Source organism: Spinacia oleracea, chromosome 2, assembly GCF_020520425.1.
Source record: "Spinacia oleracea cultivar Varoflay chromosome 2, BTI_SOV_V1, whole genome shotgun sequence".
Classification (NCBI taxonomy): domain Eukaryota; kingdom Viridiplantae; phylum Streptophyta; class Magnoliopsida; order Caryophyllales; family Amaranthaceae; genus Spinacia; species Spinacia oleracea.
In genome coordinates this window covers 12,412,138-12,426,706 of record NC_079488.1, presented here as the reverse complement: position 1 = coordinate 12,426,706, position 14,569 = coordinate 12,412,138, and positions in this window count along the sequence as shown.

The window sequence follows — 14,569 nt, the reverse complement described above, 5'->3', positions numbered from 1 at the left end:
GGGAACTACTTCAAGTAACCCACGAAGGAACTAATGAAGTTAAGCGTTCCAAAATTGACCTTTTGATGTCTAAATATGAAAGATTTGAAATGCTTCCAAAAGAAACTATTCAAGAAATGTTCACTAGATTTACTAACATAACCAATGAATTAGTTTCTCTTGGTAGAATCATTCCCACAGATGAACAGGTAAGAAAAATACTAAGAAGCATGCCACAAGATGATCGTTGGAGAACAAAGGTCACTGCACTTTTTGAGACCAAGGACTTTACCAAGTTCAACATTGAACAACTTGCTGGTTCCTTGATGACACACGAATTGCATCTTGGAGCTGCTGTTCCTGAGAGCTCAAGAAGTCGAGGACTTGCTCTAAAGGCTGAGGAACTCGATGAATCTGAACCAGATGAAGAAGAGGCTGCCATGCTGGTCAGAAGAATGAGAAAGCTCTATAGGAACTTCAAACCAGGAAACCAGAAAGGAAGGAACTTTGCCAAGAAAATCACTAGTTCCAAAACTGAGCAAGGTTGCTTCAAATGTGGAGAAACTGATCATCAAATTCGTGAATGCCCTCTGTGGGAGAACGACAAGACCAGAGGAAAAGGGAAGGAACAGGTCAAAGATCGCTTTAACAAGTCTACCTTCAACAGACCAAACTTCAAGAAGGCCATGATAGCTGCATGGGGCGAAGCAACAGACTCAGAAGACGATGAGGAACAACCAAATGAAGAAACTGCAAATCTCTGCCTTATGGCTAGAACAGAAGGAACTGATCAAGTTCCATCAGAAGAAGTAAGTTCCTCCACTCTTCAGTGTCTCTCAAAGTCAAAACTAATTGAACTGTTGCTAGAAACTCTAGATGATTACAAAAAGCTAAGTATATTAAAAGCACAAAGTGATAGAGCCTTGGAACTCAGTAAAGACCACATAAATTATCTGAACAATATTAGATCTGATGTCCAAGGCAGGTTCTTTGAATTACTAGATAGAAATACCTCTATTAATGAGTCATTCGAAAAAATTAGAAATGAAAACATCCTTCTACAAGTTCAACTCAGTCAATATAAGATGTTTAATCTAAGTTTAGATCCTACAAAATCCTTGGAGATCAACATGGGAGTTTTTAACATCGACTTAGAAAATTTAAACAAAGATCTGATCACCACAAAGGAACAAAAAGAGAAACTGGAAAGGGAACTATCCATGGCCAGGGCACAGAGACAACCACCTAAAGTTCCTCCCAAATGGATTGAGAATGCTCAATCTAAGAAAACAGAAGGATTGGGCTTTAACCATAAAACTAGTCATAAGAAAAAGTATGTGGATCTTCCTAGTGTAAAAGTCTGTTTCTCATGTGGAAGTGGAAGTCATATAAGTACTGAGTGTTCCAAGATGAAGGAACAGGATCAAAGAAACATAAATTATGTAAAGCAAAAATGGGTCAAGAAGTCTGAAGTTATAGTTGAAAAGGAACTCGAGGAAACCCGAGTTCCTGTAACTAACCTTTGATCTCTTTACAGATTCTAGTGAAGGGGAACAGCTCGTGGTATCTCGACAGCGGGTGTTCCAAACACATGACAGGAGACAAATCTAAATTCCTCTCACTAGAAGCCTACAATGGAGGAACTGTGACCTTTGGAGACAACATGAAAGGAGAAATTGTTGGAATTGGAAAAGTTGGAAGGTCAAGTTCCTACGCCATTGAAAATGTATTTTTAGTCGAGGTTTTGATGCACAGTCTACTAAGCATCTCTCAATTCTGTGACAAAGGAAACTCTGTAAGTTTTACTTCTGAAAACTGTCAAATCATAAACAATAACACTGGGAAGGTTATTTTGGAAGGAACTCGTAAAGGGAACACATATTCTGTGGATCTCAATACAGTTCCCAGGAACAATCTAACCTGCCTCAGTGCCCTTGAAGAAAATTCCCTACTATGGCACAGGAGGTTTGGACATGCTAGTTTCTCTCTGCTTGACAAACTAAGATCAAAGGAACTGGTTCGAGGACTCCCCTCAATCAAGTTCCTAACTGATAAAGTGTGTGATGCATGTGCAAAAGGCAAGCATGTCCGACGTTCCTTTAAATCTAAGAAATTGGTAAGCACCACAAAACCATTGGAACTCATCCATATGGACTTATGTGGACCAATGAGAATTCAAAGCAGAAGTGGGAAAAAATATGTATTAGTTATTGTTGATGATTACTCTCGCTTTACTTGGGTCATATTTCTAACAAGCAAGGATGAAACGTTTGATGAGTTTGTTACATTTTCAAAGAAAATTCAGAAAACCACAGGTCATCAACTGATCCATATAAGATCAGATCATGGAACAAAATTTGAAAATTACAAATTCGATGAATACTGCAAGGAACAAGGTATGGACCACAATTTCTCAGCTCCCAGAACTCCACAACAAAATGGAGTTGTTGAGAGGAAAAATAGAACCTTAGAGGACATGGCAAGAACCATGTTAATAGCCAGTTCCCTGCCTAGGAACTTCTGGGCTGAAGCAGTCAATACTGCTTGTTATATTATAAATAGAGTTATGATTCGAGCAATCCTAAACAAAACCCCCTATGAGCTACTAAAAGGTATAAAACCCAACATCTCTTACTTTAGAGCCTTTGGTAGCAAATGTTTTGTCCACAACAATGGAAAAAGGAACTTGGGGAAGTTTGATGAAAGAAGCGATGAGGCAGTGTTCCTAGGATATGCCTTGAATAGCAAGGCTTATAGAGTTTATAACAAAAGATCTATGTGTGTTGAGGAAAGTGTACATATAATATTTGATGAATCTAACAAAACTGATATAGTACAGGAACAAGAATTTTTCGAGATTGGTTTATCTCGTGCTGCAGAAAATGATGAGGAGTTCCAACCAAGCAAACACACAGCCTGAGGAACTGCTCAACAAAATCAAGAAGTTCCCGTACTAGAGGAACAAGCAGAAAACCAAGAAGATCCAGAAACAACACCAGAGGAACCCCACAATGACCAACAGGAAACTCAGGTCATAGAAGGAACTGACGAAAATGCCACAACACCAGTAGCTCAATTTCAACCTAAACCTTGGAAGCATCAAAAGTCCCACCCAATGGAACTCATTGTGAGTGACATCAGAAAAGGAACTCAGACAAGGGCACAACTAAGGAACTTTTGCGCATTCCACGCGTTCCTCTCCATATTTGAGCCAAGAAATCACACTGAGACTCTGGAGGATGCTGACTGGATCATAGCCATGCAAGAAGAATTAAATGAATTCAAAAGAAACAAGGTATGGCACTTGGAACCCAAACCAAAGCACCAGAAGGTGATAGGGCTGAAATGGGTGTTCCGGAACAAGAAAGATGAACATGCAACAATCATAAGGAACAAAGCAAGGTTAGTGGTCAAAGGTTATAACCAACAGGAAGGTATTGACTTTGAAGAAACATTTGCACCTGTTGCTAGATTAGAAGCCATTAGAATCTTAATTGCTTTTGCTGCTTTCATGGGCTTTAAACTTTATCAAATGGATGTTAAATGTGCTTTCTTAAACGGTTTCTTAGAGGAAGATGTTTATGTGGAACAGCCCCCTGGATTTGAAAATCCCGAATTTCCAAATCATATTTACAAATTAGATAAGGCTCTCTATGGACTAAAACAAGCCCCTAGATCTTGGTACGAGAGATTATCAAAGTTCCTCCTTCAAAATGATTTTAAAAGAGGTAGAATAGACAAAACCTTATTCTTAAAATCTAGAGGAACTGACTTGTTAGTAGTTCAAATTTATGTTGATGATATATTATTTGGAGCAACTAATGAAAATTTGTGCAAGGATTTTGCAAGCTTGATGAGCAGTGAATTTGAAATGAGTATGATGGGGGAACTCAATTTCTTCCTTGGTTTACAAATCAAGCAAACCGAGGAAGGAATCATGATACACCAACAAAAGTATGTGAAGGAACTCCTAAAGAAATATGAGCTAGAATCAGCCAAAGTAAATCACACTCCCATGGGAACTGCTACCAGATTAGACACTGATCCAAATGGGAAAAGTGTGAATCAAACGAAATACAGAGGTATGATTGGATCACTATTGTATTTAACAGCCAGTAGACCTGACATTTCTTTTAGTGTAGGACTATGTGCAAGATTTCAATCAAATCCAAAGGAGTCCCATCTAACTGCGGTGAAAAGAATACTAAGATATCTCAAAGGAACTGATGACCTATGCCTATACTATCCAAGAAGTGGATCTTTCGAGCTAAGAGGATATGCGGATGCTGATTATGCAGGTGACTTAGTGAATAGAAAAAGCACATCAGGTTTGGTACAGTTCCTAGGTCCATGCATGGTTTCTTGGGGTTCCAAGAAACAGAACACTGTTGCTCTATCCACAGCTGAAGCTGAGTATGTAGCTGCTGCAGCTTGTTGCTCACAAATTCTATGGATAAAACAACAGCTAAGAGATTTTGGTATTATCTATGATTGTGTTCCTATCTATTGTGATAACACTAGTGCTATTTGTATTTCAAAAGATCCGGTTCATCATTCCCGGGTCAAACACATCCACATTAGACACCATTTCCTTAAAGATAATGTTGAGAAAGGCTTGATCAAATTAGATTTTTGCCAAACTGATCACCAAATTGCTGATATTTTAACTAAGCCTTTGAACAGAGAGAAACATGAGAAAATGAGAATGGAACTCGGAATGATCAAGCTAAGGTAATTGCTAAATTGAAGTTCCTCTAAGGCAAAAGCAAAAATCATGGTACATATAGACTATTACAAACACAAAATCTTGTGTGCAAACATAGTTGAAGCTTACCATCGTGGCAAATTCACTCACACTCCAAATGAGCAAGGTAAGCAGTTCCTTTCAAACTAGTTAAGTCAGAGATACGAAATTAAGCAAGTCAAAGTCAAACACAATTTTTTTTCTACATTTTCCTTTTATTTTTATTTATTTATTTTTTAAAATTCAAAACCGAATACCCATATTCAAAGAATGTTTGGAACGGTTCCATTGGCAATAAATAGGAGAAACTCTTCCCTTTCCACATTCAATCCATGCAACCCCCTTTCTCTCTCTCCCACACGCCTTCTCCACTGACATCACCTCTCCTTTCACCTATAAAAACCTTCACCATGGTTCTCACAAGCAACAACACTGATCTCACTTTCCTCAAACGAAAGAGAAACCCTTCATCTCCAGTTCCCATGGATACCTCACCCATTCAATCGCCAATTCCTCTTCGATCCCACAATCTAATGCTCGCAATCACTCAGGGGGAACAAACCGACACTGACATCGAAATGAAATCCCCAATCTCAAACCCTAGATCCTCCACAAGAAAATCCAAAAAACGACGAGTGGAAGCTTCTGGTGAAAACATCGAGGAAACAGAGGAAAATGCTCAAACTCAGGGGGAAGCAAAAGGGTCCAAGAAACTCACTGCAAAGGAAAACAACCTGGTCGAGGGGTTCGCAATCAACTCAACATGGTGTGAAGCCACGAAATTTAAAGAGTTGATGGAAATCCTTGAACAACAAAAATGGGTAAGTCTGTTGAGTACCTATGCCAAATCCCCCTTAATTCCTGAAGCTATGAAAGAATTCTGCAAGAACTTTGCATGTGTTGATAATGTATGTTCAAGTAAAGTGAATGGAACTCGCATCGAATTTGATGCCTCTTATTTGGAACAGCTGTTTGGTACACCCAATAGGGGTTTTGATATGTGGCTCAAAGGTCAAATCACAGTGACCATAGATAATGTAGATGAGAAAGATATAGTTGGTTCCATTGGAGGAGATTCTAAAGTATCCACCTCCACCTCACACAACTGCTTTTCACCTCTTCAAAAATTACTGTTTAATATTGTGTGGAGAGGTGTAGTTCCTCGAACTCAGAAAAGGAACATAGCAAGTCTGTTTGATGCATGTCTCATGTATTGTCTTGAAAGGAAAATTCCCATATACTTTCCTGCAATCATGATCAAACACTTATCCACCTGTATCCCCAAATTCAAAATTCCATACTCCTCCCTTCTTACAGAAATCTTCAAAAGCTTCTCAGTTGACCTTAGCCCATACTTTGTGATTCCCTTAAAATCCACCCAAATCCTTCAACTTGAAATGCTCCATCTATTAAATCTTAAAGTGGTTCAGGGTAAAGTCATTAGGGCTGGAAAGGAAGAGAAACAAGATGAGGAAGATCAGGAAGGAACTGTAGTTAAAGAAGAAGTGGAGGAGGAGGAGGAACTCGAACAAATAGAGGTCCCTTTATCTCGAGGGAACAGGAAGAGTGTAGGATCCCAAGGAAAAAGAAAGAGCTTGAGGGTGGCAATGAAGGAGAACAAGAAAAGAGGGCCTGTCTTCATGGAAATAAATGAGGAAGGGGATGTCAAGGAGATGCCCATAGAGGAGGATGATTTTCCACTGAATCAAGAGGAACTGCCTGAAACTGTTGGGCCAAGAAAAAGGACACCCAGATCCTCCAAAAAGTCCAAAGCTCGTCGTGTTCCATCTGAACAGGAACATGTTCAAGATCATGGGGGTGCCTGGAACACAAAGGATGATCAGATATTGGAGCTGAAGGCAACAGTTGCTCGTCTGGTGGAACTGCAGGAGGGAACAGATCACAGGATTAGCTCAATGCAGGCCCACATAGGTGCATTGGTTACCAGTGTCAAGACTCTCCAAACCACTCTTCACCACTACTCAGAACAAGCCAATGCAACTCGTGCCACAATCCTCACCAAGATCAACAATCTGGAATCTTTTGAGGAGACTGTGATAGAAGAAACTGCTGGTTCTGATTAAATACTTGATCCGTTTACGTACTATTTGTGTGACCCTACGGGTTCAGTCAAGAGTAAGCTGTGGATTAATATCATTAATTCCACTTGAACTGAAGCGGCCTCTAGCTAGGCATTCAGCTCACTTGATCTCACTGAATTATTAACTTGTTAATTAATACTGAACCGCATTTATTAGACTTAACATAGAATGCATACTTGGACCAAGGGCATTATTTCCTTCAGTCCCAACTTGATGGGGAAATAAACGCGGGGTAGGATCGTTTCACCCTTCGGCTATTTTGATTACCTACAAGCACGAGTATTTCCTTCACTTCCCCAGTGGAGTCGCCACTGTGAGGGGGTCGAAAAAGCACGAGGCTAATGCGTGACCTCGTCCCTCGTGGGTGTGACGATTCTTTTATTCAATCAAGTGTAATTGGATTTCCTGTGAGTATACACCCAATTGACTAGTAATATAGGAGTCGCCATTCAGTTTTTAACGACAATGAGAAAAACTGACAAAACCCGGTTATCGTGACATAAAGGGAGTGCAATTATGTTTGACCACGACGGCCGTAGGTTCCCTTGTGATCCCTGGTGTGGGGATCTCTCAACATACACCCGCAAGGTAGAGATTGAGGGTTCGGGGGACTGTAACTACCGAGAGGAGTACTTTGCTCGTCGATAACTCCAGAGGCAGGATATCCTTACTAGCTCAGCATAAATAATTGAAGGGACATGCGTTAACTATTAAACTAATCTGAGTTGATTTTAGCAATATGCAACATATAATAATAGATCGATCGTGATCATCTGATTTAAGTAGTATTAAGGGACCTAGCATGATAATCCAATTTTCCGAAAATATTATATTTGTTAGGCGTGATAGAACAATCAGATTTAGTTAGTTTAACAGTTCATAAAAAGGGCGAGGAAAGCAGTTAAATTATCGAAAAGGGACACATTACGACGCACCCTTGAGAGGTGCGTCACGGTTCTCAGAAAACTAACCACTTTGACTTTGCTATTTCTCCTTTTTATTTAACGAATCTCAATTATGGGATAGGATACGTTCTGTTCGATTTATGGATCGATTGCGACAGAACGCGTGAACAGTTTCGCAGCGTGAGGCTTAGGCTAAGGGTTGGAGTCAATACTCAGAATATGAATTGTGTGTGTTGTGTGTGCGTTCTTTTCACGTCGAATTTAGGGCTGTATTTATAGGGAAGAGTTCGTGGAAAGATAGAATTGCAGAGTTCAAATCCATAATGAATTAGGAAAAAACACGTACCCAGGTATTTTCAGCGCCCAGGCCTGGGCGCCGAAGATTTCGGCGCCCAGAGCCAGGCGTTGAAAATAGGGTCTGGGCTGTTTTCTTAGTCAGATTCGGATTCCTGAAATCAGTAGAGTTTGAGACTTAATCGAGTCTTTTAGTGCGTATTAACCTTGCGACGGGATGCGTATGGGCCCGTTACGAACTCTAGGCTCGTTAGGATTTTAATTAATACGTAACTCTTATTTCCGAATCATATTAGGAATAGGATTCTCGCAGTTTTCTATCTCATTTAGGATTTATGTTGGAATGCAACACCTAATTCTGACAGGTTTCTATCCTTTATGATTTGCCACTTTTAGAAGCTACCTTTTACGGCAGTTACTATTTTTAGCAGGTTTCCATAAATAGCAGTCTTCTATAAATATCAGGTTTCGGGTGAAATGAAAAGGGGAATTGAGATTTGTTTATTTTATAGGAGACGCGTCGTCAAGTGGAGATTTATGCTTTCATCATCGAACATTTCCCTTTCGGGAATGGGGACAAAGGTAGGTGTCTACACACCCATCAACAACTCAAGGAACCAACTCCTTGTTTCTGCATTTTCTGTCTTAACCACTGCCCATGCCACATGGAATATATTGTTATTCCCATCCTTCCCCACTGTTATCAAGAGTATGTCAGGGTCTACTCCTCTCAAATGTGTCTCATCAACACCAATAATGGGCTTGCATCCAACCATAAAGCCATCTTTGCAAGCTTGTAAGCAGACATACAACCTCTGAAACAAGGGAGGTGAATTTCCTATGCGTTGAACATTCACAACAACAGTGCTTCCAGGGTTATACTTCCTAATTGTTGCTACATAGTCCTACACCCTCTTATACTCTAAGCTAGTGTGAGGGGGTCGAAAAAGCACGAGGCTAATGCGTGACCTCGTCCCTCGTGGGTGTGACGATTCTTTTATTCAATCAAGTGTAATTGGATTTCCTGTGAGTATACACCCAATTGACTAGTAATATAGGAGTCGCCATTCAGTTTTTAACGACAATGAGAAAAACTGACAAAACCCGATTATCGTGACATAAAGGGAGTGCAATTATGTTTGACCACGATGGCCGTAGGTTCCCTTGTGATCCCTGGTGTGGGGATCTCTCAACATACACCCGCAAGGTAGAGATTGAGGGTTCGGGAGACTGTAACTACCGAGAGGAGTAATCGCTCGTCGATAACTCCAGAGGCAGGATATCCTTACTAGCTCAGCATAAATAATTGAAGGGACATGCGTTAACTATTAAACTAATCTGAGTTGATTTTAGCAATATGCAACATATAATACTAGATCGATCGCGATTATCTGATTTAAATAGCATTAAGGGACCTAACATGATAATCCAATTTCCCAAAAATATTATATTTGTTAGGCGTGGTAGAACAATCAGATTTAGTTAGTTTAACAGTTCATAAAAAGGGCGAGGAAAGCAGTTAAATCATCGAAAAGGGACACATTACGACGCACCCTTGAGAGTGCGTCACGGTTCTCAGAAAACTAACCACTTTGACTTTGCTATTTCTCTTTTTTATTTAACGAATCTCAATTATGGGACAGGATACGTTCTGTTCGATTTATGGATCGATTGCGACAGAACGCGTGAACAATTTCGCAGCGTGAGGCTTAGGCTAAGGGTTGGAGTCAATACTCAGAATATGAATTGTGTGTTGTTGTGTTCTCCTTTTCACGTCGAATTTGGGGCTGTATTTATAGGGAAGAGTTCGTGGAAAGATAGAATTGCAGAGTTCTAATCCACAAAGAATTAGGAAAAAACACGTACCCAGGTATTTTCAGCGCCCAGGGCTGGGCGTCAAAGATTTCGGCGCCCAGCTCTGGGGGTTGGAAATAGGATCCAGGCAATTTCAGCGCCCAGGGCTGGGCGTTGAAATTGCTGTTTGGGTCGTTTCTTTGTCAGATTCGGATTCTTAGAATCCGGAGTGTATGAGACTTTAATCGAGTCTTTTAGTGCGTATTAATTTTATGACGGAATGCGTCTGGGCCCGTTACGAACTCTAGGCTCGTTAGGATTTTAATTAATACGTAACTCTTATTTCCGAATCATATTAGGAATAGGATTCTCGCAGTTTTCTATCTCATTTAGGATTTACGTTGGAGTGCAACACCTAATTCTGACAGGTTTCTATCTTTTATGACTTGCCACTTTTAGAAGCTACCCTTTACGGCAGTTACTATTTTTAGCAGGTTTCCATAAATAGCAGGTTTCGGGTGAAATGAAAGGGGAATTGAGATTCGTTTATTTTATAGGAGATGCGTTGTCAAGTGGAGATTTATGCTTTCATCATCGAACCTTTCCCTTTCGGGAATGGGGACAAAAGTAGGTGTCTACAGTTAGCCCCCACTTTGACCGAGTCTCGGGATGAGACGATGGTCAAAGTATTAGACGGAGTGCGTCACACAAGCCATGGTGTATGTGACCTGTTTTGCGAGGGTCTCACGAGCCCCCGAGTGATAACGTTTGACTTAAGGGTCATCACTTGAAATGTCGACATATCCCTCACGTGTCATTGGGATTTGTCAACGGATAGTATAGAAACTTCCTCACTTTGTCATTGGAAGTATCTAAAGAAGTGTAGAAACTCCCTCACTTTGTCATTGGGAGTAGCTACAGATGTTTTCAAAATCAAAGCTATAAAGTGTAATTGGGCCTGGCCAAGCCCAATCACGAGGTAAAAATGTATTTAAAGATTCTCATTTTCAGGGCTAGCTAAACGAGAAAACCCCCTTGTTTTTATGGGACGTAAAACGAAGGAAAATCTAGCACATCGCTCTTTTTTGGAAAAAACGAAAAAACCAATCCTTTTAATTTTTGGAAAAGGGAAAACCAGAAAAAGTTATCGCTGCAGCGACTAAGGACTTGCACGGTTAGTGATGCAGACCCCGCCGGCTAAAGATGGCGAGCCTGTCCGCTAAGGGTGGACACCCCGTCCGATAGAAGTGGACGAATCTGTTTTTGAATTTTGAAAATAAGGACCTACGCGGTTTGTGACGTAGACCCCGCCGGCTAAAGATGGTTAACCTTGTCCGCTAAGGGTGGACACCCCGTCCGATAGAAGTGGACGAATCTATTTTGAAATTTGTTTTGCTTTTTTGAAAATAAGGACCTACGTGGTTTGTGACGTAGACCCCGCCGGCTGAAGATGGCGAGCCTATTTTAAATTTAAAGACTTTATTTTTTCGAAAACTGAGGACCTGCGCGGCTAGTGACGCAGACCCCGCCCGCTGAGGGTGGGCGAGCCCTGTCCGCTGAGGGTGGACGTCCCTGAATTCGTTTTTTTCGATTTGGGAACTCGCGCGGTTTGTGACGCGATCTTGCCTGATTGAGGTGGACAAGTCCCTATTTCATTTTTTTTCCTTGTGATTTCTCTTGAGAATTTCTTTTCATTCATTTTTGCAGGAGCGAATTCTTTCGAGGGATGCTCGGATTTAGTTGTAACCTGAATGTGGGTTGACAATGTGTTTAGATGGACCATAGTCTCGTGGTCATCTTCTTTCATGGTTTTGAGCTAGTCTTTATGGCTCAATTTTGCCATTACCTGGGTCCTTGATTGGGGGACCATGTATAAGTATCAACGACGACCTTTGTCTTGAGGTCGTAAACCGGTTCTTTTTTTCTTTTGAGATTATCCAAACACGGGACTTTGTACAGCGTAGTCTGGAAATTTTGTCTTAACTTTGCATACCTTTTTTGAAATATATATTTTCTTCTGAGCCCCCAAGCATTCGTGCTTGACGGTCATTTCTTGTCAAAGAGGTTCCTGGGGGATACACATTTTGTAATGTCCTTGATCGTGTTTTGGGATCGTGCTCGTAAGTGCGAGCGATCTTTGTAGTGGTGTGCTATTCTTGACAAAGTCGTGAGGTGCGACTTTCAGTAAGGAAATCGGTAATTTTTGAGTCAAATGGATGCGGCAGGGCCCAATAGAAGTTAGGGCCTTTTTTGAGCCTGGGTTCATTTTCGGCGCCCATGCCTGGGCGTTGAAATAATTCACGCCCAGGTGGGGCGTTGAAAGTGTTGTTTGGGCTGGTCTTTTGATGACACAGTCGGCCTCTTGTTCATTCGTATATTTCACTTAGAAGTTCTATGTATTATCTTCTCTTTTGTTTTTTCTTTATTGTTGTTCCTAAGTTTTGGTTGATGACACACACATATTGCAAACTTCCTGATTATGGTTGCTAAATGACTTTGAACAGGTAAATGCCCAAGTTTCTATTAGGATAGGAACTTGAATCAGATGGTGAAGTTCCCGATGTACACTTGGAACAGTCACTGGAGTTCCAGAGCTGGAAGTTGTATTTGTTCCAGTTTGAAGTTACAAGAGGAGCAACACAGTTACATAACAAGAGTTCCGAATATTCACAAGAACTATTACAGACTCATGGCCACGAGTTCCTATTTAAACATAAGAGGAACTCATTAATGTTCCTGAGCTGGAACAAGTGAAGCTTCAGAGTTGAATGCCTCACCAAAGGAAAGACATATATGTCTAGGTAGTTTATCTTGCTTAGATTATATGTAATATGTTAATATGTTAAGTAGTATATAAGGAACTAGAGGAACTTGGATTACTCGTGTGTTTTTGTCAAAATATCAAGCAACACAGTTTTAAGGAAAATACTTTAAATAAAATATCTTTTCCTGTTTAATAAAAATAAGATTTTCATCACATTCTGTTACTTAAATAAAAACAGTTTTTATCTTCCTAAAACTTCTCCTAAATATTTTGACAAAATAAATAAACATTTTTCAGTGATTGACATAGTCTTAAACACGTCCAGCAGTTGAGGAAGTTGTGTGGGAAGTGGTCTCCCCTTGTTCCTCAAGACTAGGGACGTGAAAATCAAAGTGTCAGTTGTTGGCAGTTAAGTTTTTGAAGGGAACAAACCCTAAGGACAAAACTCTATATAAGGCCAAGAAGTTTTCTGAAAAAAACACACAAACTTTCTAAGAGTTCTTGCTTTCCTAAAAACGCATTGTCAAAGATTTTTCTAAAAACAGTTTGTGTCCTAGTTAATCCTAAGTTCCTAAGTGACATATATACACGAAAGCATCATTAATATCTAGAGTTATCCAAACACGAATTGTATTTGGTATTAGTAAGGATAGAGTTATCTTGTTGAGACTTAGAGTTTAAGTCTGAGAGAGAGAAGTGAAAGAGCTGTAATCAGAGTAGATTACTGTGAGGAACACAAGTTTGAGAGGAACTTGTGTTGGAGAGATTATTGTAATCGAGGCATTACTATAATAAAAGAATTCTCTTCTTGATTAGTGTCAAGAAGTTTTCACAATTGTTGTTATTGTCTTCTCTATTCTCAGTTCCTTGATTGTTTCTTAAGTTCCGCAAGAAACTTTATCAAAGTTCTAATTACAATTCACCCCCCCCCTCTTGTGCGTGTTCCTACTGGAATAACATTTATTTTTAGAACGTGATGATTTCCTTGAGAAGCCGTAGCCGATTGGTGGACTACGGTGCTTGTCTCTTTGGGGCGATTATTTTAAGGAACTGTTGCTCTTTAAGGCGTACAGTTATTGCAACAGTTGGGCGAGTCTATATGGCTCGATGAACATACCTTGAGGCGTAAGACTTTGATCGCTCTTGTATATATTTTTCCTTTTGAACGCGTTCGTGAATGATGATATGTATGTGCGAACGAGCGTTCATAGAATGGCCGTTGCGTGCGGTCCATTAATCAGTTCGCTTGAATCATTTTTTTTTTGAGCAATGACTGATTTTGAATAGTTTGCTTAGAGGCTTGCTAGGGTTCAGGCCCATTCATGAAGTGGGCTTAAACATCGTGCCCTTTCGATTGTTCAAACATTTGCTTCGAGATTTTTTATTTTGTTATGGTTGTTTCGTAGCTTGGAGCCCCCAAGTATGCATGTTGGGATGCTTCCTTTTGGCGTACGATTTTTGTAGGTTCTTTCGAGAAATATGCCTTGGGGTTCCGCTCGTGTAGGTGCGAGCTATCCCTTTCGTGGTAGGTAATATTTTTCTACCTTTAATCCTTAATGTAGAAGTCGTGTGGCTTGCATTTTGAATTTGGGCGATAAGTAGTCTTTGCCTCTTTTACACGTGCTCTTGGTCGTGCCTACATTAGTGCAATATGCCTTACTCTTTTTTGGACTTGTACCGTGGGACGGTTGAACTTATGGTGCAACGTAGGCTTGTGTGGCCTAACGGCGTGTCTTAGAACATTCCTCCAGGTGTTGGGATATCATTATTATTTTTTGCACTGGAGTACTTCATCATGCCTGGTTCAGGTGTTTGAACAAGTGTAGCACCTTCTGCGTGGGTTTGCACGGCTTATAACTTCGTTCGATGCGAGGATTCATAGGTGTTTCTTTCTTATTTTTATATCTGGGTAAAACTTGGCTAGCAGAAAGATTCAGCGCCCAGGCTGGGGCGTTAAAGATATCGGCGCCCAGCTCTGGGCGTTGAA